Here is a 24,194-nt window from a genome sequence, read left to right on the forward strand (position 1 = left end):
CTCTCATCTTTCCCGTATAACTTTCGATACACGCAGTAAATCTATGGTGTGTATATATCTACCTATGTATATACGAATACTAAGAAGAATGTATCCCCATGACCACATAGCAGTAGCAGTAGTAGTAGTAGTAGTAGTAGTAGTAGTAGTAGTTAGTAGTAGTAGTAGTAGAAGAAGAAGAAGAAGAAGAAGAAGAAGAAGAAAAAGAAGAATAAGAAGCTCGTGTAATACTCCTGAGGCATCTCAGGGTAGATTAATACTGAGATACGACATTGTGAACTTCCACGTTGCATTATATGCGTGTAACGTACCGGCCGACTACTCACGTGATATGTCACCCGATGCCGACGATGCTATCGCGTAATGCGCTTTGAACGACGACGAATGAACGAAGACGAGAAGTAGAGAACCAATGAACGTTGTGTATCACCCTTTAAGCCACGTATAATGGATACAAACCATTCGCATACGGTTCTCTCTCTCTCTCTCTCTCTCTCTCTCTGTTTCTTTCACTCTTTTTTTCTGTCTGTCTATCTATCTATCTATCTATCTATCTATCTATCTATCTATCTATCTATCTATCTATCTATCTATCTTTCTCTCTCTTTTCGTTCGAATGATTGGAAAGTACTAGTATTCCACTCGGTAAGTACTCGGGAAGCCTTTGGAGAATTAATAGAAGGATCGAAGGGTCTTCTCTCTTTCTCTCTCTCTCTCTCTCTCTCTCTCTCACTTTCTTTTTTTCTTTCTTTCTTATTTTCTGTTTTTTTTTCTTTTCTTTTTTTTTTCCATAACTCTCTGTCCTTTTCTATCTCTCACATTGTAAGATCTAAAAGCCATGGCATCGTGAATTGTGTAAGCGGCATAACTTGTTCATCGTTTTTTCTTTCGTTCTGATCTTCTTCTACTTCTTCTTCTTCTTCTTCTTCGTTCTTTTCTTTTTCTTTTCTTATAGCCTGTCGATAGTTTGTTAGAATAGTGTAGAGAAAAAGAAAAAGAGAGAGAGAGAGAGAGAGAGAGAGAGAGAGAGAGAGTGATTGACCATAAAATGTTACATTTTTTTCTATCGACTGAAGCGAGTTATTACAAAAGTTTATTGAAAATGTAAAAATCAACTATTCCTGATTATATATATACCAAAGAATAGTTTTAAAATGTTCGAAATAATTATTAACTTTTTTATTAATCGGTTAATACCAAATTTCATGAATTTTCATATCGCTTACTTTGTGTTATATTGATTTATATTCAAAAGAAAAACTATCATGATATCTTAGAAAAGAATATATATATATATATATATATATATATATATATTAGTTTAGAATTAGTAATAATCAGGGTATTTATATGCTTATAATAATATTAGAAACTAGACGAAATAAGATCTCTAAAAGTTACAACTTGCAAATATGAAAAAAAAGAGAGGAAAATATGAAGAAAAATGTAATTCTGTAAAAAAAGTCTTTAATATATGCAATATAAGCATTACTGAGACATATTTAAATAAGTATGCATATATTATAACATAATTAAATATTTTATATATATATATATATATATATATATATATATATATATACTCTGTCACCATAGTATATTATCGTAAATAATAATATAAGTAATAGTTAAATAATGTAGAATAAATATAATATTCATATATATATATATATATATATATATATATATATATATACATATAGTAAAATGTTGAGGATAATAACAATAGATATAATAAATAAATATAACAACGTTGTCAAAAAAAGATTAAAAAGAAAATATAGATCGATAAAACAAGAAAAAAATCATAGCGTTTCTCTATTAAAAATTGAAGTGTCGTAATAAAAAAAAAAAAAAATAATAATAATAATAATAGAAAGAAAAAAAAAATATATATAATAATTTCAATGAAAAATCACTTGGAAGGAGAGTATAACAGGTATCTCGTATGAAAATATGTATACACGTCGACGGTGTGCACGTTGCTCATTTCGTTGGAATTCTTGTTAATTGCCCGCAAACACGACTCGCGACATGAGAAATTCTCTGGCGCCGACTTGTTGGCACTGTCTCGGCAAAAAAAGGAAAAAAAGAAGGGAAAAAAAACGAAGAAAAAAAAAAAGACCAAGCTCGTGCGTAAAAGAACGCGAGCTATGATCATAGCACTCCTCTATATCACCGACTATGCGACTTTACTGGCATCGTCGTTCCTTCAATCGATTATGCGAAATCGAAAGGTAAAAAGTATTGAAAAGAATAAAAAGAAAGAAAAAGAAAATTGCAAAGCAAAAAAAAAACAGATGGCAATACTAATTCTTTCTTTTTTCAATCCTTAAACACTTGGATTAAATCGATTAATGCAACATGTATGCTACTATATGATTTTTTGAACTTTCGTAAAAAAAAAAAAAAAGAAAAAAAAAATTCTGATGGAATTAAAAGACAAGAAAGAGTTTAAGTACGATGACGATTGTGGAATAATTATAAATAAATAAAAAAAAAAAATCGATATCACATTTATATATAGTTATATTAATTTTTTTCACAATGAATTTCTATTAAAAGTTTTCTATTATAATCCTTAAATTCATATTATATAAATTAATCCAGCGTACAATTGCGATAATTCTTAATTTATCATTAAATTTCATGAATAAAGCAATTATTTAATCCCAATTTACATGTAACTAACTATGGGAGAACAATTGGACACTCAATTAACGTTTAATCAACATGATAAAAGTAAATATAGCAAAAGAATTATAATCTGATGGCGATCGAAAGAATGATTATCAAATAAACGATATCATAAAAAAAAAAAAAGAAAATGAAGAAAAATGATCAAAAAGAATGTATCTCATCTTTCTTAAATGACATAATTTCAAATAACTACTAACAATGGAATTAATCCATTGTTAATACCGACAGAGAAAAATTAAAAAATTCCAAACCTTTTTACAACTATAATCAAGCTTATATTTACTCGACAAAATCAATCCACACCTTATTTCTCAATTACAAGTCAAACTCGCAATTACGAAATTGATTCTTACCATAAAAATTACACCGAAATATTCAATCGAAATTGAATCAAATCGAATCGAACTCGTACTCATTTTGTAAATCGAAAAAAGAGAACGTTCGATCTTGGCCTTTGATCTTCGATCGATCGATGGCATGTACAATAAAATTACAAATTCTTATCGATGTATCAATGAAAAAGAGTGAGGTAGAAAGAGACAAACGAACAACGGGTAAAGAAAAGAAAGAGAGAGAGAGAGAGAGAGAGAGAGAGAGATTAAAAGAAACTAAAGAAATCTCGATCGAGGTATACCATGATCTGTAGATCCCTCTCCCTTCGTACATATATATATATATATATATATATATATATATATATATATATATATGTACATATATACAATCAAGTAAAAAATATTAATATACACATGCATATAAGTACATAAATTCATATATACATATATATATATATATATATATATATATATATATATATCTGTATCTCTGTATGTGGGTGTATATATATATATATATATATATACATGTGTGTATATATATGTATGTAGCAACATAAGTAGTAGGCCGGTCCTCAATTATAACGGCTCACGCGAAAATGCAGTTTAAATTGCAGGTTCGCGTCACCTCGTGGCTCTTTGAACGAATGAAAATAGAGGACGAGGACGGTTTTTGGTGTGTGCTGACCGTCGGTTCAGTTCTACACTTGGAATGATCCAATCAAAGGGGTTATATCTTTACGTTCTCTGTTAACTCTTCGTCCGGTCAAAGAAATTGGTAATACCAAGAGTTCGAATTGGACCCCGTTATATTCATCACGATCCAACAAACGAATGGTAAAAAAGAAATGTATCTCTTTCTTTCTTTTTCTTTCTCTATCTCTGTCTTCGTCTCTCCCTTCGTCTCTGTCACTGTCCTCTGTCTCTGACTCTGTTTCTGTCTCTGTTTTTTTCCTTTTTCCTTTGCGTGACGAAAAAGAGAACACCATGAGTGACGTCATTTGAAACGGATAAGTACTACTTAACAGATTTAATTTGATTCGGATTATGAAACGTAAAGTTGTCGATTTTATTATCAACGAATTCAAATCAACGTTTACATAGTGATCATTTCTAATGCGAATGTGTTGTTTGAAATTAAATTATGTCCGTGTACGTGTACGTGTATATCGTACACATAGAATTATAATAATAATAACGTTACTTTGAATGTTTTTGATGTCATAAAAAAATAAAAAAATAAAAAAAAGAAGAAAAGAAAAAATAAAGGAAATAGAAAAAAGAAACGAACATATGTGTTATCACAAGCTACAAAAAAAAAGAAAATAAAGGATCAGCGAAGATAGAAAAATGGCATTCTAAATGACGTCCATTTGAAATAATTTTTCTAATGATGTCATTTTGAATGGTATGTTTTTTTTTTTATTTCCTTTCAATTTTTTCCTTTTTCTTTTTTCTTTCCTTTTTTTTTTTTTTTGTTAATTATTTTTTCTTTCCTCGTGCCATTGAAAATAATAAAAATGACATAAGGAAGACTTATTTGAATATTCACATACTTATCTATAAACAATTATTTTACAGATTATCGTACTTGTCGTTAATTGATAAAAGGAAGAAATAAAATAAAATGAAAAACAAAAAAAAAACAAAAAGAAAAAAAAAAGAAAACGAAATAAAAAAGAAAAAAGAAAAATATCGACCGAAAATGAATATATATATGTTACTGAACAACTGTATACTTCGATCGTTCCGAATGAGAATATAGAGATAGTTACTTTACGTACATACGTACATACATACATATGTATTTATGCATATACATACGTACATACATATGTATTACATTACGAAGTAATACAAAAAACAAAAGGACAAAATCCTAATAATATATCGAAAGAGTAAAAAAGCCCATACAATTCGTACATATAATACTATAATATTATAAAATGAGATCGTTTGAACACCTGTGTGTGACAACAACCTTTACGTTTCTTACGATATCCATCTGGTCTGTCGTAATAATCGTAGAACCCTTTTTTCGTTCGAGTAAAACCGTGCCGATTTTGTTAGCATCGTACCAAGCGTCGTATCAAACAGTCTCTCTCTCTCTCTCTCTCTCTCTCTCTCTCTCATTCACTCACTCACTCTCTTATCTCTTTTTCTCTTTAAAGGCAAGAAGCCCGTGGTGGTTTGCCGATTCAGGACGGTTTCCCGCCATAAACATCTCTGTCGGCGATCTATTGTTCGCCATGAGCGAACGACTATAAGTCATTACACGTCGAGAGAGTCTTGATTATGATCTCCATTGTAAAGACTAAGTCGTGAGCATTGTTCGTTCAAAGCCACCTGTATATGTCCCTTCTCTTTTATCCTCTCTCTTCCTCTCTCTCTCTCTCTCTCTCTCTCTCTCTCTCTCCCTGCCCTCCTTTAGCCCTCCTAACCTTCCTCTTACTCCCCGTTCCCAGCTCACTGGGCACCTCTACCCCTCCTCTCTGTTTCACGACTAACCATCCCTTCTCTCCCCTTCATCCTTCGCTTAACCATTTTATTCCCTTCCTCTGATACCCTCTCTCCTTATCCCACCCACTGCATCCACCAGCCACCTCCTTCCCTTTACCTCTTTCACAGAAACAACGACTACAACCCTCTTGTAATCCAATATCAATGGCTTCTTCTGTGCTCCTGGTATTAGAAAGTGGTCCACGCGGTCGCATATTTATGATTTCGACGTTACCGAATCTGTCCTTCTTACGTGGCGAAGTGGAGGATGGGTGGAGGGGGATGATCAGATGGGCGAATGTATTTCAATGTGTATTTCGATACGAACGAGACGAACAGTTGGTATACGACGGGATTATTCCGGATGTGTTTCGACGGTATTATCGATCGAAAAAGGAAGAAATTTAGTTTTGTTTAGTTTTATTTTAGTTTTGTTTTTCTTTTTTCTTTTCTCTCCTTCGTTTTTTCTTTTTTTTTTTTTGTTTTTTTTTGTTCTGTTCCTCATATTCTTCACTTTTTGCTTGCTTCTTTTTTTCGATCGCGATTCACTAGACGAGACTTCCTCGTTCGTCTGAAACAGAACGACCTTGAAATGTGAGAGGAATTGTTATGTATATATATATATATATATATATATATATATATATATGTATGTATATTGTGTATGTGCATGTATATGTATTTATATGTTTATATATATATACATATATGTTGGATCTTTTGTTTCGTTGAATATCATGAATATTACTTTTCAAGAGAAAAATTATTTTCTTTTCCCTTTGTTTTTTTTTTTTTTTTAATTTGACAAAAGTTGTTCAATAGATTTTTGAATAAATTCTAATCGATCGTAAAAATTTGTCAATTTTGATTTTGTTAATACGACGATTATAATTATTGTTATTATTTTGTTTTTTATTAAAAAGAAAAAAATTCGTGCGTTCGTAGGAAATTTGGTTACAGTTTATCTGCATTTTTTCTTTTTTTAATTTGACATTTTATAAGAAAAAGACCTTTTTATTTATTATTAATAATAAATAATGGAACTTTTTCTTATTTTTTTTTTCTAATTTGACACTATCTTTCTATAATATTTCTTATATTATTTAATAATTTTTTTAATTTGATAATAATTACCGTTTTATTTTTGGTAATTCTAATTACGAAAAAAAAATTTTAATTATTTTTTTTTTTTTTTCTTCATAAAAATCTCGATAAACGCTATTTAATATGCGTCTGCCTTTAACGATAAATTATACGAATGCGGAAGCCTCACCTTTGAAAGTTTCACAGATAAATATGGTTATCAATTATTATGATTATTATTATTATTATTATTATTATTATTATTATTATTATTATTATTATTATTATTATTATTATTATTATTATTATTATTAATTTGACACATTATAAAAGTCGATAATAAATCTTCGATTTTTTAAAATTTGACACTCTAAGAAGGAATTATTATTATTAAAAAAAAAAAAGAAAAAAAAAAAAAAGAAAAAGAAATTATGCCTTTTTTGATCGAGCATATAAAAAAATAATTCCTTTCCTTAATGAAATAATAATTACTGTCATATTTTTTGTAATCCCACCTAATTACGAGCAAAAAAAAATTGTTTTATTCGTTTTATTTGTTTCACTCGACAATTTTCAATTACTTCTTTAATTTTTTTCTTTTATTTTTTTTTTCCTTTTTCTTTTTTTTTTTTCTTTTTTTCATAAGATCTCGATAAATGTTATTTCGTATGTGTGTGTATTTACCAATAGATTATACGAACGCGGAAGCCTCGCCTCCGAAAGTTTCACGAAGAAGTATGGCCGTTAATCTTCTCGTACTCGAAGGCATTGTGATCGGCTCTCTCGAGGATGTCGCGCTCGATCGAGAGATCGTTCGTCCGTGAACGAACGTGAAGGAAAGCACGCTTCCTCGTTTCCCGACTAGATCTCACTCTATACATATATACATACATACATACATACATATATACATACATACATAGAAAGACGATTCGATTCATTCTCGTGTATTTAACGACGAACATTTTTATCATATTTTTTTTTTTATTAATCTTGACCTCAAATGAACTCTCATAGTTCATACGCAAGGAAAAAGGAGACTATATAAATTCATAGAAATTCATAAAAATAAATCTATCTGAAAGATTTGTTAAAACGTTTCGTTAAAACGTTTCAAAACATTGTCTTTAATTTAATTTTACAATTTGACAAATCTATCTGGGATTTTATTTTCAATGTTTTTTTTTGTTTTGTTTTATTTTTTTCTTTTTTTCTTCTCTTTTTTTCTTTTTTTCTTTTCTTTTTTTTTTCACGTAAGAACGTTTTTCGTTTTTCTTTATATGTTTTTATGATTTTACTTGAAAATATTTCAATGATTCATTTTATACGATATTTATTGGATTTTATGAGATTGACTTTATTTAAATTTATGACTTAAATTAAATGGTCAACGTTTAAGAGACAAAGAATTTTGGAAATGTTATAATTAATATTATAAATTTATGAGTTTATTTGAAATATTTTCTTAACATATATAAAACTGTAAAACCATAATTCCAAATTAAAAAAAAAAAAATATGACGAAAAACATGATGTATTTTACTGTATTTGTTGAAAAAAAAAACAAAAGAAAAGAAAAAAGAAAAAATTACATATAAAATATATTAGATAAAATTATATAAATAAGACAGCAATGTGTAATGGTAAGTAATTCGTTGGAAATTTTCATAATCTTATTTTTCATTATAATTAATCAAAATTATAATTAAAATTACAATCTTTATTTTTTTTCACTCTTTTTCTTTTTTTTTAAATTTTAAAACTAAAACAATCATTTTTTTTCATATAATTCTATAATACTGTACATATTAATAAAGTGTAATAATAAATAAAATGTAATAAAAAATTAATACTGTAAATATAAATAAGATTTTATAATACTCTAATTCTGTAATTGTTTTTTTTTTTTTCTTAAAGTATATATATATATATACACATATTCTTTAAAGAAAAAAAAAAAAATATATATATATATATATATATATATATATAAACAGTTATATATAGATATATCTAAGCATCTATCTTTATCTCATGGTCTTTGTCGAGTTCTCCGTTGGCGGAGAATTTCCAAAGCATTCCGTAACCACGCTAATATACGTGAAAGGACGCGATAAATCGTGTCCCATGGAATTCGACTGCTTTCACGAATGACATCGACCCTCGCCCATATTCTAACCGGAAGTTGGTAGTAGGTGTTACATATGATATTACGTATGACATTACACATGATATTACATACGTAAAATATGTTCTGGCGCCTCGATTTCATGTTTATATCGGTCGATCTACCGAAGTAGAATTAAAAGAAAAGGGAAAGAAAAAAAGAAGATGTCGGAAAAAAAATTTCCGATAAAAAAAAAAAAGAAAAGGAAAAACGAAATAAAAACTATTCGAAGATTAAAAATTTCATTCTAAAAAAAGAAAAATTGTTCGATAAATATTGTTCGACATTAATTTTGGATCGATTCGATGATAATAATAATAGTACTTTTTTTTGTTAATATCGATGTTGTAAAATAACCTTTTTTTGTTTTAATTTAATAACAAATAAGAATTCTTTTTTTTTTCTTTTTTTTTGTAATAAAGACAATTCTTTCATGAAAAAAAGTAAATAAATAAATAAAAATTATTTGATTTTTTTGATTTTGTTTCTTATTCTTTTTTTAATTATCATTTTAATTTTACAATAAAATTTTAAATTCATAAATCTAAAGAAAAAATCATTTTATTATCAATTTGACAATAAAATAATTTATAAAATGAAGGAATTTCATGATTCGTATTCGAAACGATTTGTGATCATAAATCTAAAGAAAAGAAAAAAAAAAAAAAAAAAAAAAAAAAGAAAAGAACAATTTTTTTTTATTTCATACTTAATACTTGAAATAATTTTGGAAATAAAGGAATTTCGTGATCCTTGTGAAACGATTCATGATTATAAATCTGAAGAAAAGAAAGAAATTTTTTTTTTTCATTTCATACTTGATAACAATTGAAATAATTTTTGAAATGAAGGAATTTCGTGATTCGTATTCGAAACGATTCGCAGTTTAGCCTAACCGTAGTACTATCTCTCGGTGAGTCTGGCCTTCTCCTCTTTCTTAACCCGGTCCACGGTAACTTACACGCCTACCTGTCCTGTCCAGAGGATAAGTACCGCGACAGGACGTGGACAAAGGGCTTTCCTCGAGAAAGAGAGACAAGGCTTGACGAAAATAGCACGCGAGACGCGAACCTTTTACATAGTTTACCGACGTACATTTCCACTATAATACGATAGTTTATTTCTCGGCGTCCTTGCCACGAGATCCTTACAAACTAAGATCACTTGTGTTAAACGAAAATCAAAAAGTATACCTATAACCTTTGTATTGTTCATTCTTACACGTTCAATCAAAATTTTTATTTTTACAATAAAATTGAAATTTTCTTTGAAAAATGTGTACGACAATTGTCACCTTTTTTTATCGTAAGATTTTTTTCAGAATTAAATTTTTTTATTATAATAATATATTAATTATAAGTTTTATTGCAAATTTGCGATAATTACGATTTGTATCTTAAGATTTTTAATTATTTACTTCTTTTTCTGTTATTATAATAATTACGATTCTTATAGTAATATTGCGAAAATTATTGGAATTGTATTCTAAGGTATTAATTATTTGTAATTTTTGTTGTTCTTTTTTATGAGATTATAATAATTAAGATTTTTATTGTAGGAGTAAGTTAATTATAATTTTTATTCTAAGATTATGTTAATTATGAAAGTTGTATTCTAAGATTTTAATTATTCGTAATTATTTCGAGGGAAGATTATAATAATACGAAGTTTTATTGTAAGAATATGATAATTATGATTATGATAATTATGATTTGTATTCTAACATTTCAATTAGATTTTAATGCTCCTTACGATTTTTTTGTAAGATAATAATAATTAAAATTTTCATCGTAAGATTGCGACAATTAAAATTAATATTCTATAATAACATCGTAATATTTATGATTATCGTTGTAAAATTATAATAATTATTATTATCTATAAATGTATGAAAAAAAAAAAAAAAAATCACCTTCCTCCTTCAATATTTTTTCTTTTTCACTTCGTTCAATCTTCCTTCTATCCCCCAAACATATTTTATCGTCTGGAATTTCTAGCAACTTCATTAAATATCTTCCTTTCTTTTTCTTTTTATTTTTATTTTTTTTTCTTTTTTTTTTTATTAAATCCTTCTCCGCATCCTCCCAGACTCGAAAATAAATTCTACCGAAATTTTGTTGACTCCTTTCCCTTAATTATCATTACCCCCCCCCCCCTCAGATAATCAAATACCGAATACTTCTTTTTTTTCGTTTTTTCATTTTTTTTTTCGGTACGTCGAAGAATACCTCAAGTAATTCCAATACTTTCGTTTTATTTTTTCATCGCAAAAGACATCGGTATAGGGGAAAGAAGGAGGATGAGAAAGGGACGGAAGAGACACACGTGGGCTCGTTAAAATTCCCTTTTTCATTCCGCGAGAAGGAGAGAAAAGAAGAAAAAAAGAAAAGGAAAAAAAAAATCAAGTCAAATCGAATCGAATCGAATCGAATAAATAAAGAGAGGTGAGATAGATAGATATAGAGAAAAAGAGAAAGAGAAAAAAAAGAGAAAGAGAAAGAGAGAGAGAGAGAGAGAGAGAGAGAGAAAGAAAAAAATGAGGAGAGAAAAATGTCGAGGACAGTTCGTGGTGTGTATCTAGCGGCGTAGGTCGCGTTAACCGATGTTATCTGTTGCGTAGGTACGCGGAGAGTACCAGTAGGATACCAGAAAGGTCGGACAAGAAGAGAAGAGACGAAGAAGAGGTGAAGGAGGAGGAGAAGGAGGGAAAGGAGAAGGAGGAGGGAAAGGAAAAGGAGGAGAAGAGGTGGAGAAGAAGAATAAGAAGAAGAAGAAGAGAGTTAGCTTCTGAATCGAAAGATGCGCGATTAACCCGGTAGCGGATCGCCAACGGTCTACCTCAGGCTACCGCGAATGCAAATACTCCGATACACGGATAGAGAGGGCCGATACTCTGAGAAAATAATACTCCTTCCGCGGTTCATAATTTTCCTATCGGACCATGGACCTAAACAAGCGAGTAAACCGTAATTAAATCCGCATATCTTTACATACGCAAATAGTTTCTCTCGTGGTTTCTCTCTTTTCTCTCTCTCTCTCTCTCTCTCTCTCTCTCTCTCTTCTTCTTCTTCTTCTTCTTTCCTTTTCTTTTTTTTTTTCTTTCTCCCCTCCTACATACTTTATCTACGCATAACTGTAGACGATAAAAATATAAATATTACGCGGATATATATGTAATCATGTTTAATTGTAACATTGATGAGGATTATTGTCGTTTCTTTTCATCTTCTTCTTCTACTTCTTCTTCTTCTTCTTTTTCTTCTTCTTCTCTTTAATTCCTTTTTTTTTTTTTTCTTCAATTAGATACTGCAAAGAAAAAGAAGAAATTCCTTTTTATCGCGTGCAACGGTAATAATTAATCATCATTCAGATTAATTTAGTATTCGAAAAATAATTTTATTTGAAAAATTGAGATATTACGAGATATTCGTTAACAAAAATTAATTATTCCTAATTTTATTACTAATTTATATTAAAAGTAAAGGAAAATATATAAAAAGTGATGAAAATTATATTAAAAATAAAGAAAAAAAATATATATATATATAAGAGCTTTTCTATATTAAATATCGTATATATCATTATGCTATTATTTTCGTCGTTATATCACGACAATGCAATTATCCTTAACTCGTCTAAACAATTTTTTCTCTTTTCTCAATCATACATTTTTATGAAGTACTATTAAAACTGATTCGTACGTAACGTAATTATCATAATAAATCGATTTATCTTTCATAAAATTTACAAGTTCTCGACATTTGACGCGGGATGAAATGAAGAAGAAAAAAAAAAGAAGAAAAAAGAAAGATAAAAGAAATACAAAAATGTAAAACAAAAAGGAAAGAAAAGAGGAACGAAAGATTTAAATCAAATGAGCGTCCGGCCTTTAACAGCGCCCTTCGGATATTTTCAGTCTCGTTAGCCCCTAAAAATTCTCAGACGTCTACTAACCACCCACCACCTCCCCTCCCCCTTTCCCCTCCCCCGCCAGCCCCACTATCGTCGTCATCCTCGTCGTTTTTCTTGTCTTACGGATTTGCTACATGAACGAGATTATGAAATAAAAAGAAAGAAAGAAACAACAGATATAACATCCATTAATATCATGTATACGAGGATGATTGAAGACAAGTAGTAATAGTAATCGGTCATCCGGTCTTGAAAAAGACAACATTATAAATGAAAATTATTATATATTCACTGATTCGAATGTCAGTAATCGAATCGTAGATTGTTTTCAACGTAAATCATACGACCGCCTTTAAATGGTAGATGACTTAAGAAGACTTTATTACTGGAAGAAGAAGAAGAAGAAGAAGAAGAAGAAGAAGAAAATGCGACAGTCGAGGAAACGGCGAAAGGGAGAAATGGCGACAAAGAGAGATGAAACGGCAAAACGTAAATACAAAAGGAGATAGAAATGATGAACGATAAAAAGGGAGAAATAGAACGATAACAATGAAAATAGAGAAAAATCGTCAATGATAAGAGATGATAAGTTAGGAGAGAGAAGAAAAAAGGATAGAAAGTGAAAGAAATTGTGATAGACTAGAACGAGAAAGAAAGAGAAATAATAAAAATAGAAAGTGAATTGGAAACGATAATGTGAAAAAAGAGAATGATAATAATGGAAAGAGATGGATAATGAGAGCGATAATTAGCGAAAGAAAGTAAGTGAAGGAGAATGAGAAAAATTGAAAGATATAAAGAGAGAGAGAGAGAGAGAGAGAATGATAAAAGGAGAAAGAAATTGACAAGAGCAATTAGAAAAGAAAAGAGATATGATAATGACGAAAAAAGAATGAAATGGATAGAGATAGAGAGAGTAATAGAGAGAGAAAGAGAGAGAGGGAGAAGAATCCTGTTCGGCGAATTGAGTTTGAAGAAAAACGAACTGATGCTGGCTGCTGGAGCATGCTTGTGTATGAGATAGAGATAGAGAGAATGAGTGGTAGGAGAGAGGGTGGACGGGAGGGAGGAGGGTAAAGAATCGTCAGAAAACAGACGGCGCCGAGCGTGTTAATTGCAACGATAAACTCTCGCGTGGACCTTTCGTCCTTCGCACATACTGTTTCTCTTATTTTCTTTCTTTCAATTTTCATCTCTTTCACTCTTTCTCTCTCTCTCTCTCTCTCTCTTTCTCTCTCTCTCTCTCTCTCTCTCTCTCTCTCTCTCTCTCTCGTTCTCTCTTTAACACTCTTGAGAATGAGGCATCATCGCGAAAGTCGACCTTTTCCGCGTATTACTATCGCACACAAAAGCACGGTAGAGTTTTACTCCGGTAAGACATTAATAAACGGTCGTCGAGACTCATCCTCGGTGAGCTTAGCTCTTCTTGGGTTCTCTCAAATAAGCTTAGAAGTATAATAACGATGAAAACTTAAGCCGTGTAAGCTATCTTAATGTTGTTCGTTACGATCTTCAGAGACATTCTTAAGCGCACTCGAGTATTAAAGACCTTCCTTTATTTTGATAATAGAAAGAAAAAGAGAGATAGAAGGACAACACAGAGGAAGAAAGAGAAAGACAGAGAGAGAAAGAGAGAGAGAGAGAACACAGAGAGACAGTGAAATATTCTACTAATATTTATTTATATCATTTATTTATCTTAACGTTTTTATAATATTTATTTATTTATCTCTTTTATTTTTTTTTTTTTTTTACTTTTTTTTTCATTATCATGTGTCTATATGATTATTCGCATTTTTGATTATCTCGATTTTTATCTATATCCCATGTATTGTATAATTTTTAATCGATCATATATATTTACGTATACTTATATAAATTTACTTAATTTTTAATATTTACTTAATACTTATTTAATAATTGTTAGCTCTAATTAATGAAATAAACGATAAATACAAAATTCTCTATTATTCTGTGTCATCCAGTTAAAAAAAAAATATATATATATATATATATATACTTTTTTTTAATTATTAACTTGAAAATAAATTTAGAAAAAAAAAAAGAAAAAAAAAGAAGAACGAGGAAAAAAAAGAAACGAACTTTATTCTACGTTCAAATATAATCCCGGAACTATATATGTATGTATGTATATTGTATGATCCATGTATGTATGTATGTAATACATATCTCAGGGATTATTATTCGCACAACTATTTATAAATTTTCGTTTGTCGAGAAGGAGGACTCGAATTTCCGCTTTCACTGTGCGCGTAAAAAAGATAGAAGAAAAGAAAGAGAGAAAGAAAGAAAGAAAGAAAGAAAGGAAGGAAGAAAGAAAGGAAGGAAGAAAGAAAAGAAGAGAAAAAAAAAGTATAAACGAGAATATACCTTTCGAGGGCGCAAAAGCTCTTTCAGTGCTATAGACGTGAATTATCGACTTGGAAGAATTAAGATCCTTCCTTTTAAAAGTGTCGGCAAAATGCCGTAGCAGCAACAACGGCAACGGCAACGGCACACAAGGGAACTTTAACATAAGAGTTGCTAACTTCTTCTTGTTGCATATCGCGTAATACACGAGAGAGCTACATTTAAAATATGAGAACTGGCAAGGGTGAGAAGAGGTCAATTTTATAAGCGTCAAATCCTTGCTTTCACTGCATTTGTAACGTGACCGAGGAAAAAGAAAAAAAAAAGAAAAGAAACAAAATATGGCGGATTCGAACTTCTTTTACTTGTGGCGCCGCACCGTTGACACAAAAGAGACGGATCTGAATGATCGACTTGGCTTCAGTCGAGAAGGGACCCGTTTTATTTTTATTTCTTTTCTTCTCTTTTCTTCTCCTCAACGTGAGCTTCAACTCGGTCAAACGTTTTCTTGATTAATAGCACGTAAATTTTACTTCATTCGAATAATCGTTTTCGAGGTTAAGAAAAAAAAGAAAATGGACGATTATATATAGGCATATAACGTGTTTGTGCGCATGCGTTAATGCCGAATTTTTAATTCTGACTCGTAAAATAAGTCAAGTATTTTTAATTTTAATCATTCGACGAATTACATTTATCGTAAATTAAAAAAAAAATATTTGCATAATTGATTAATAATAAAATTTAAATTTCTTTTTAAAATATATACATATGTATATGTATGCGTGTGCATACATATTTATGTATGTACATGTTTATGTGGGTAAGTCAAATGGATTTGTTTATCTGAAAAAGAAATTCGACGAATTCGAAATTGAAAGAAATTTTTTTTACGAAAAGCTTAAATACAATTGACCTTTGAGTTTTGCTAAAAAGATTTCGTGACATAAAAAATTATTTACAACTTTATTAATACTGTAAATATCGAATAAATAAAAAAAAAAAGAAAAAATAGGTGGATGAGTTAACGAAAAAAAAAAGGAAAGAGAAAAGAAATATCATTGACTAAAAGAACAAAAGAGAAAGGAGGAAAAAGAAAGAAGAATTAGAAAAAAGTTAATAAAACAAAAGAAAAAAACAAGATAATAGAAACAAGAATCTACGAATTGTAAAATCTCCTCTACTTTTTCTATATACATACATACCTACATACATACGTATACGTATGTTTGCAAGTTGAATGAATTTATTTAACCCATACGAATTATACGAATTCAAAATTGAAAGAACTTTTCTATTCCTTATCATTGATCATAAATCGATCCTAAACGAAAATGTAGACGAATTGAATGAAAAAAAAAAAAAGAAAGAAAAAAAAAGGGAAAGAAAGAAGAAGATTAGAGAAAAGAAATATCGACTCAAAGAAAAAAAAAAAAAGAAAAAAGTAAAAAGAAAATAAGGTAAAAGAAAAAAGAAAAAGAAATAGAGCAAAACAAAAATAACAAAAAAGAACAAAAGAGAAGAAAAAAAAAATAATCCTCGTAATAAGGAACCACAAGACAACAAGAAGTTGTCAAATCTCTTTCACGCTATATTCTTTATACAACTTATTACGAGTTGTATGAATATTGGACAACCAATAGGAAGGAAGGAAGGAAAGAAGAAAGGAAGGAAGGAAGGAAAGAAAGAAAGAAAGAAAGAAAGAAAGAAAGAAAGAACGGAATTGGAAAGGGGAAGGGGGACGAGGCAAGAAGTGAGGAAGGTTCGGCCATGAATTATCGGCACCACTAAACGAAGAGAGAACGGCATCAATAAAAGTGAGAAGAAGAAGAAGAAGAAGAAGAAGAAGAAGAAGAAGAAGAAGAAGAAGAAAGCAAGGCTCTCGTGAGCTCACAAGCGAGCTACCGAAGAACGCTCGTTACCAAGAGCGACGTCCGCTCTGCTTCGAGAATATTGCTCGTGACTCATGGCCCGTGAGTAAAAAGCCAGAGTAATGAAGCTCTCCCGATCCCGGTAGAAAGAAAGAAAGAGAGAGAGAGAGGAGAAAAGGAGATTCGTCGCGGTATCCAGTGGACCACCAGCTTCGAAAGAGTTCAAAGTCGAATTCCTCGCATTTACGAGTATCCTCTCTCTCTCTCTCTCTCTCTCTCTCTCTCTCTCTCTCTCTCTCTCTCTCTCTCTCTCTCTCTCTCTCTGTCTATCTCTTTCTCTTTCTCTCTCATATTTTCATTCTACTACAAATTTTCCCATCGTTTTCTTTTCTAACAATAATTTATTGTCAGTAAATATCGTGTATGATGTTAAAACATGAGAGTAAAGATAAATTTATATATATATATATATATATATATATATATATGCATATATTAGGTGGACCGGAAAGTAATATCGCTTTCTTAAATTAAATTCAAACGAATAAATTTTTAACAAGTTTTTATTTTTAATCACAATCAAATATCGACATACGCAGAAACGACATTACTTTCCGATCCACCTAATATATATATATATATATATATATATATATATATATATATATATATATATATATTTTTTTTTTTTTTAAATCAGTAAAGGATTTTTGAAATACAGATCATTCGCAAAGATTGTTTGAAAATAATATTAAAAAACAAAAAAAAAACGAAGAAAAGTAAAAAGGAAATTCTAAAATGTGAAAATCGATTTCTATAATTATATATATATATATATAAAATATAAAAAAAATAAATATAACTTGTAAAATACAAATCTTATACGTGCGTACCTATATATTTTCATTTTTTTTATTACATTTATTTTTTATATTTCAACATGATTAAAAAAAGAGAGAGAGAAAGAGAGAGATTGATCTTTATATAACAATTTTTCTTTTTTCAATATTTTTCGATAATTAGAATAATCAATTTTTTTTTTTTTTTTTACTAATTTTCATTCAACGACCTATATACCTATATATACGACATATATAACTATGCATCTATATTTTGTTTATATCTTTATATAGTAATTTTTCTTAAGTTTTTCTTAAATAAATTTCCTGAAAAAAATACATATATACTTTTTAAATTTATATTTAAAAAAAAAAAATATATATATATATACACACACATATATATTTAACGTTAAATATTTTTTATTTTAACGTTTATATATATATATATATGCACACACATATATAAATATATAATGTAAGATATCTTGATTTGAATGATAAAGAAAAGAAAGTTTAGACATTAAGGGATGGCATATAGTCGATAGATTCGCATTAACTTTAAGAAGAGAGAATTCTCCGAACGTCTTATAAGATACGCGACATCAAGAGAGTGTCAGCAGGATAGAACGGTGGGAGGGAGGCAGGGGGAGGGGGGCGCCATACTACACGCGCTTAGTCTCTCCCGTCTACTATCGATTTTCACGCCGTCCGACAGACGTCGACGTTAAACCGATTCGATTCGCTTTGAAATAAACGCCAACTATTCAAGACGATGCTCGATGATACCGTAGATCCGTCCAAAGGAATCAATTAAGAAAAGGGAGTCCTGAACATCGAAAACGTCCTCTAAGTATTCTTTAAGTCTTTTCTACGTTCACTCCTATTACTATATCTATGTATCTCGTAGATATGTGAGTTAGAGAAACTTAGACATACAAGAAACTTACATGTTCTCTCTCTCTCTCTCTCTCTCTCTCTCTCTCTCTCTCTCTCTCTCTCTTTCTATCTTTCGTTATCTCTTGCTCTCTCTTTCTCTTTCTTTTTCTCCTTCTCTCTCTCTTTCTCACAACTGGCAATGGCTTCGCTAGCTAGAGCTCGGTTTATCGGTTCTACCGGACGACGATTACTTCCGTATTCAGCATCCTCCAGATGTACGATGATTAGCGCTAGATTGGCGCTAAACCGCGGCTCGTACATCGTGCTTGAATGCCAAATGAGGGGGGAATCCGTTTTCCCGCTTCTCCTTTGGACAGGAAATTTATTCGACTTCTCTCTTTCTCTCTCTCTCTCTCTCTCTCTCTCTCTCTCTCTCTCTCTCTCTCTCTCTCTCTCTCTTACTCTTTTCGACTTTCCATAACCATCCCTGAGATCACCTCTTCTTCTTCTTTCTCCCTTTTTGTTTCTTTCTCCTAGTAATTGAATTCCAAGAAGTCGATATGGCGTCTCGATAACTCATCGATTTGCATTCCCATATAATCGTAAACTTTCGTTAACTTTTAAACGATTTAGTAAAAGAGATAATCTTTTGAATCATGTTGCCACCATTTTTTTATCCGGATATATCTACACGCGTTCATAAACGCGTACTATTTGTTTTGTTTTGTTCTTCTTTGTTTGTTTTTTTTTTGTTTCTTTTTTTTTCAATTTATTATATTGCATATTATTCTCTTCTTCGAAACTTTTAATAATCGTTTTTTCAAATAATTCTTCCGATGAATTACGAGACTCATTTTATTGAGTATCTCAAATATTTTGCTTTTTTTCTTCTTCCTTTTCCTTTCTTTCTTTCTTTTTTTTTTTTTTTGTTCTTTATTCGCAATATGATTGATGCTGATTAGGATCAGATGTTATGATTGATTATAATGATATAATATCGATGATCTTATTCTATAGTATTAATTAGAAGAAACTTGTTCGTATAAATTAATCTCTAGATCGATTATTCTAATTATTTAAAAATATAGAAAAAAAAAATAACAAAAAATAAAAAAAAAAAATAAAAGAAAAAGAATTAAAAATTATATATTGAAGATCAGCCATGTATGATCGATTAATCATTGATCATCCGCAAATATAAAAAATAAATATAACTTAAAAAAAATATATACATACATATGTCGAGATACATATATACATAGATGCATAAATCGAATATGCATAGAATTACTATTATAATAATTATTATAATAGTAATTCTTTGAGACGTTCGATTTCAAACTATGACTATCTTAATAAAATTAAAAAAAATATACATATATATATTTTTTTTTCTTCATTCAATCAATATACTAATATTAGGTTAAAAATATAATATAAAAATTTTCAAATATTAAAATTATTCATTATAAAAAATGTTCTTTAATCCAAAGTTTCATTCGTATTATCTGTCAATGAATACAATTTTTATTCACTTTTAACGAATCAATTTAAATTCAATTGTTCAATAAAGAAAAAAAAAAAAAAAAAAAAAAAACTAAAAAAAAGAATTAGAAATTAATTTCAATTTATCCTTAAATTTTGATATACCTATATTGAATTAATAAATTCGATTAAAATGCATCCATTTAAAATTCAAATAAATGTAAACATTCTCAATTGATTTTCAACAAATATATACGTACGTACGAAGGAGAATGATTGATCAGAAACGTGAATGAATAAATTTAGAAAATTGACGCCACCTTGAAATTCCATATATGTACGTGATGGTAGGCAAGTCAAGGTCATCCAAGATACCGTACAAAATATATATATATATATATATATATATATATATATATATATATATATATATATATATCTTCTAGTAAAGATGCTGTCTTTCCTTTATTTTCCAAGGACTAAACTACTATGTGACAATAAAGACGACAATGCGAAGACCACACAATGATCAAGGCGATCTTAATGTCCTTTCATTCGTGACAATTAAATACGTTTATTGTCGAGGTCACCAAAATAAATATGCAGCATGCGAGAAGCAATTTCGAAAGGATACAAAGAGAAAGAGATCCTCATTCCGCGACATCCGCGTTCTTTCATATCTTGTGATCCCACAAGAAACCAGTAGCTCTATATATATTTACATATGTATATATATGGGGTGTTTGAAAACAAAAAAATTTTATTGAAATGTTATAATACGTTTAATTGAGCATAATGATAAGATAAGAAATTAATATGAATTGATTGATATAAAAATAGTTTTTTTTTTGTATTTTTTTTTTGTATTTTTTTCTTTTTTTTTTTTTTTTTTTTTTTTTTAAAGGAATATGGAATCTATGAATAAGTAAAAAATACTTTCGATCATTACACAATAGTCGATCGAATTAAATTTTTAAATAATTAATTAACGAAAGAATTTGGATTATTCGAATGATCTCTTTTTTATTTCTTTATTAAGATGTTCGATTGTTAAAGCATGAGATTATTTTTTGTACTATTAATATCCCTCTGTCTTTCTCTTTCTTTTCTTTTCTTTTCTTTTCCTTTTTTATCCTATTTACAAATCTCATTTTATTTTTATATCTTTTATTTTTATTTCTTTTTTCTTTTTTATCTGATAAAAATTATATTTTAAGTATATTTGTCTTTCATTCCTAACAATAAAATAAGGATACTCTTTATTTATCGCATGTTCGACAAATTATAATGATTATTCCATCTCAATCATTCTGGTTTTTTTTTTTTGTATCTAATACGACAATAACAATTTTCAAACGAGTTGTGTCAGCTAAGCAAAAAACTTGGTTGGTGTTTTCCCGATGTTTACCAATCAATTATATACTACGACTTTTCTTTCCATCCATAATGGATAAAGTTTTAACTTCTATCTTTACTAAGTAAAAAACAGAAATAAGAAGCTAAACAAGAAAAAGAAGAAAAAGAAGTAGAAGAGGAAGAGAAGACTTAAGAACTCGCAAACGATTATTTAACGTTGAGTAAGTCGACGATAAAGAAAATGATGAATTTTAGATGAAGGAGGGATACTTTCTATGTCTTTTTGTGTATGTGTATATATATATATATATATGTGTGTGTGTGTGTGTGTGTGTGTGCAAGAAACCAGAAATAACGATTTCAAGGCAAAGAAATATTATTCGAAAAGGAATTCTATTTTACCGGAACTTGTTTTCGAGAAAATAAATCAACAACGTTGCATTTTATATTTCGATCCAATAGATCAACTTTTTAATTTATTTTATAATTTATAAATATATATTTATTATTATAAATATATATCTGTGATTTATAAATATATATATATATATATATATATATATCGAATAACATCGTTTGTGATTAATAATTATTTTATGAAAGAATTAATTCAAAGAAAAATAATTAAAAAAAAAAAAAAATTATTTTTCTTTGTCATTAGGATTTAATTGGTAGAGAAAATTTTGGTTCGTACGATATTATACCACCCGGTACGTTGTTTTATAATCTTGTTTTCTTTTTTCTCTTGTTTTACTTTTTTTTTTTTGTTTCTTTTCTTAAACATACACAGAGATAGAAGAAAAGGTTTACTATGATGTATAACTTTTACCCACGAATGTGTTTTATTTAAATTAAACGTTAAAATTTTTTCTTTCGAACAATACGTTCACTCTATATATTATTTCATAATTTATTTATTTCCCTTTTTTGCTTTATTTTTCCCTTTTGTAAAAAGTTCATTACGATTCACTCGGTGGATCGATTGTTCAATCAAAGATCTTATAAATATGCGAACAATAATGAAAAATTGTTTATGCGATTATAATATAGAGTTCGAATTCTTTTTTTTCTTTTTTCTTTTAAATATTTTTCGTTCTTTTTATTGTCTTCTTTTTTTTTTTGTTCTTCTTTATGTTTTTGAACGTCATAACAAAATCATTTTTCTCTACAGGTCAATGCAACCTTTTAAGAATAGAGAGAGGCCAATGTGAACTTACGTGAACTTACTCATACTCAAACACATTAATACATATGCATATATGTGTACATATACATATATGGTGGTGTCATGGTGCCATCGATCTTGGCAGGATCGATGAATGGGATGATTAACGTTCGTCTTGGGATTCTCTCGATCTTCTCACCCACGCGTTTCTCAAGAGAGACGAAGGAACCTTTGCCGTGAAATAATTAATTAAACTGTGAAAACCGTATGCTCGAATCGAGAATAAATAATCGACTGTCGACTCTTAAAATATCTGTCTTTGTCCCATCTAAATATAAGATTGATAAAAATGTTGATAATTAATATTTATATAAAATTAACCGCGCACGTACACGTACACACACACACACACACACGCACACGCACGCACACATTTATGTACACGATTTAAAAAATAATATATTCAATCACTTAAGAAAAAAAAATTGTATTGAACGACGCATTTAAATCGTAAGATCAATCGTTCTAATTATCGAGAAATAAAATTTAAAAAAAAGAAAAAGAAGGAGGAAGAATTATAAAATAAAAAAAAAAAAATTAATCTTAAGATAAAATGAAACTAATTCTATAAAAACATATAGCATACAAACACACAACATACATACATACACACACACACACAGAGGCAAACACACACATATACGCACATGTGCTATATATATATATATATATATCGCATAAACATATAATTGAAAAAATAATTGATTTAATCACACATAAAAAAATTTTTACGACACATTAAACAGCAAATGATAATTTCAGATATTAGCATGTAATATAGTAGTATATAATTCTCATGTTAGGTATTAAACTGGCAGAGATTATTAAGCCGGAAGTTGTCTATGCTTCACACGAGTCTCTCAGTAACGTCATAGAGATAATGCACGAGATCGACGTACTCGATCGAAAGTCAGGGCCGCCAGCTGTCAACCATTTTCACTCGAGTCGACGGTTCATCTCGATCGGATGGACAGCATGTTTGCAAGGAGAGTATCGACCGTGCTCGTTTTGTAATAAACGTCAAATTACTGGACAATCAATGTATTTACTTTGAGATAATTTCAATGCGTTCCGTCATGTTTATACATATATGCACCCAAGTTTTTTTTTTTTTAATTTTTTTTTTTTTCTTTTTTATACATATACACGAGAATCATATGTAATTGAGCTTTGAAATCTTCCACGTCAGCGGATATGTATGTATGTATACGATGAAAAAAAATTTACTAACCCAAGTAATATGACCTTTTGCTGATTAGTTTCTAATATATCCGTTTATATTAATATCCTCTTTATTTTTCTTATTTTTTTTTTTTGTTTTTTTTTTTTTTGTTTTTTAATTTTTTATTTCAACGTATACAACGAGCTTCTATATGAGAAAGTGTAAATGTTACTGTTCGTTTTTTTTTTTTTTTTTAATATGCAATTTGTAAGCGCATTAATTGTTCTTGCCAATTTCTACGTGCAATAAAT

This window comes from Vespa crabro, chromosome 3 (genome assembly GCF_910589235.1).
Source record: "Vespa crabro chromosome 3, iyVesCrab1.2, whole genome shotgun sequence".
Lineage (NCBI taxonomy): Eukaryota > Metazoa > Arthropoda > Insecta > Hymenoptera > Vespidae > Vespa > Vespa crabro.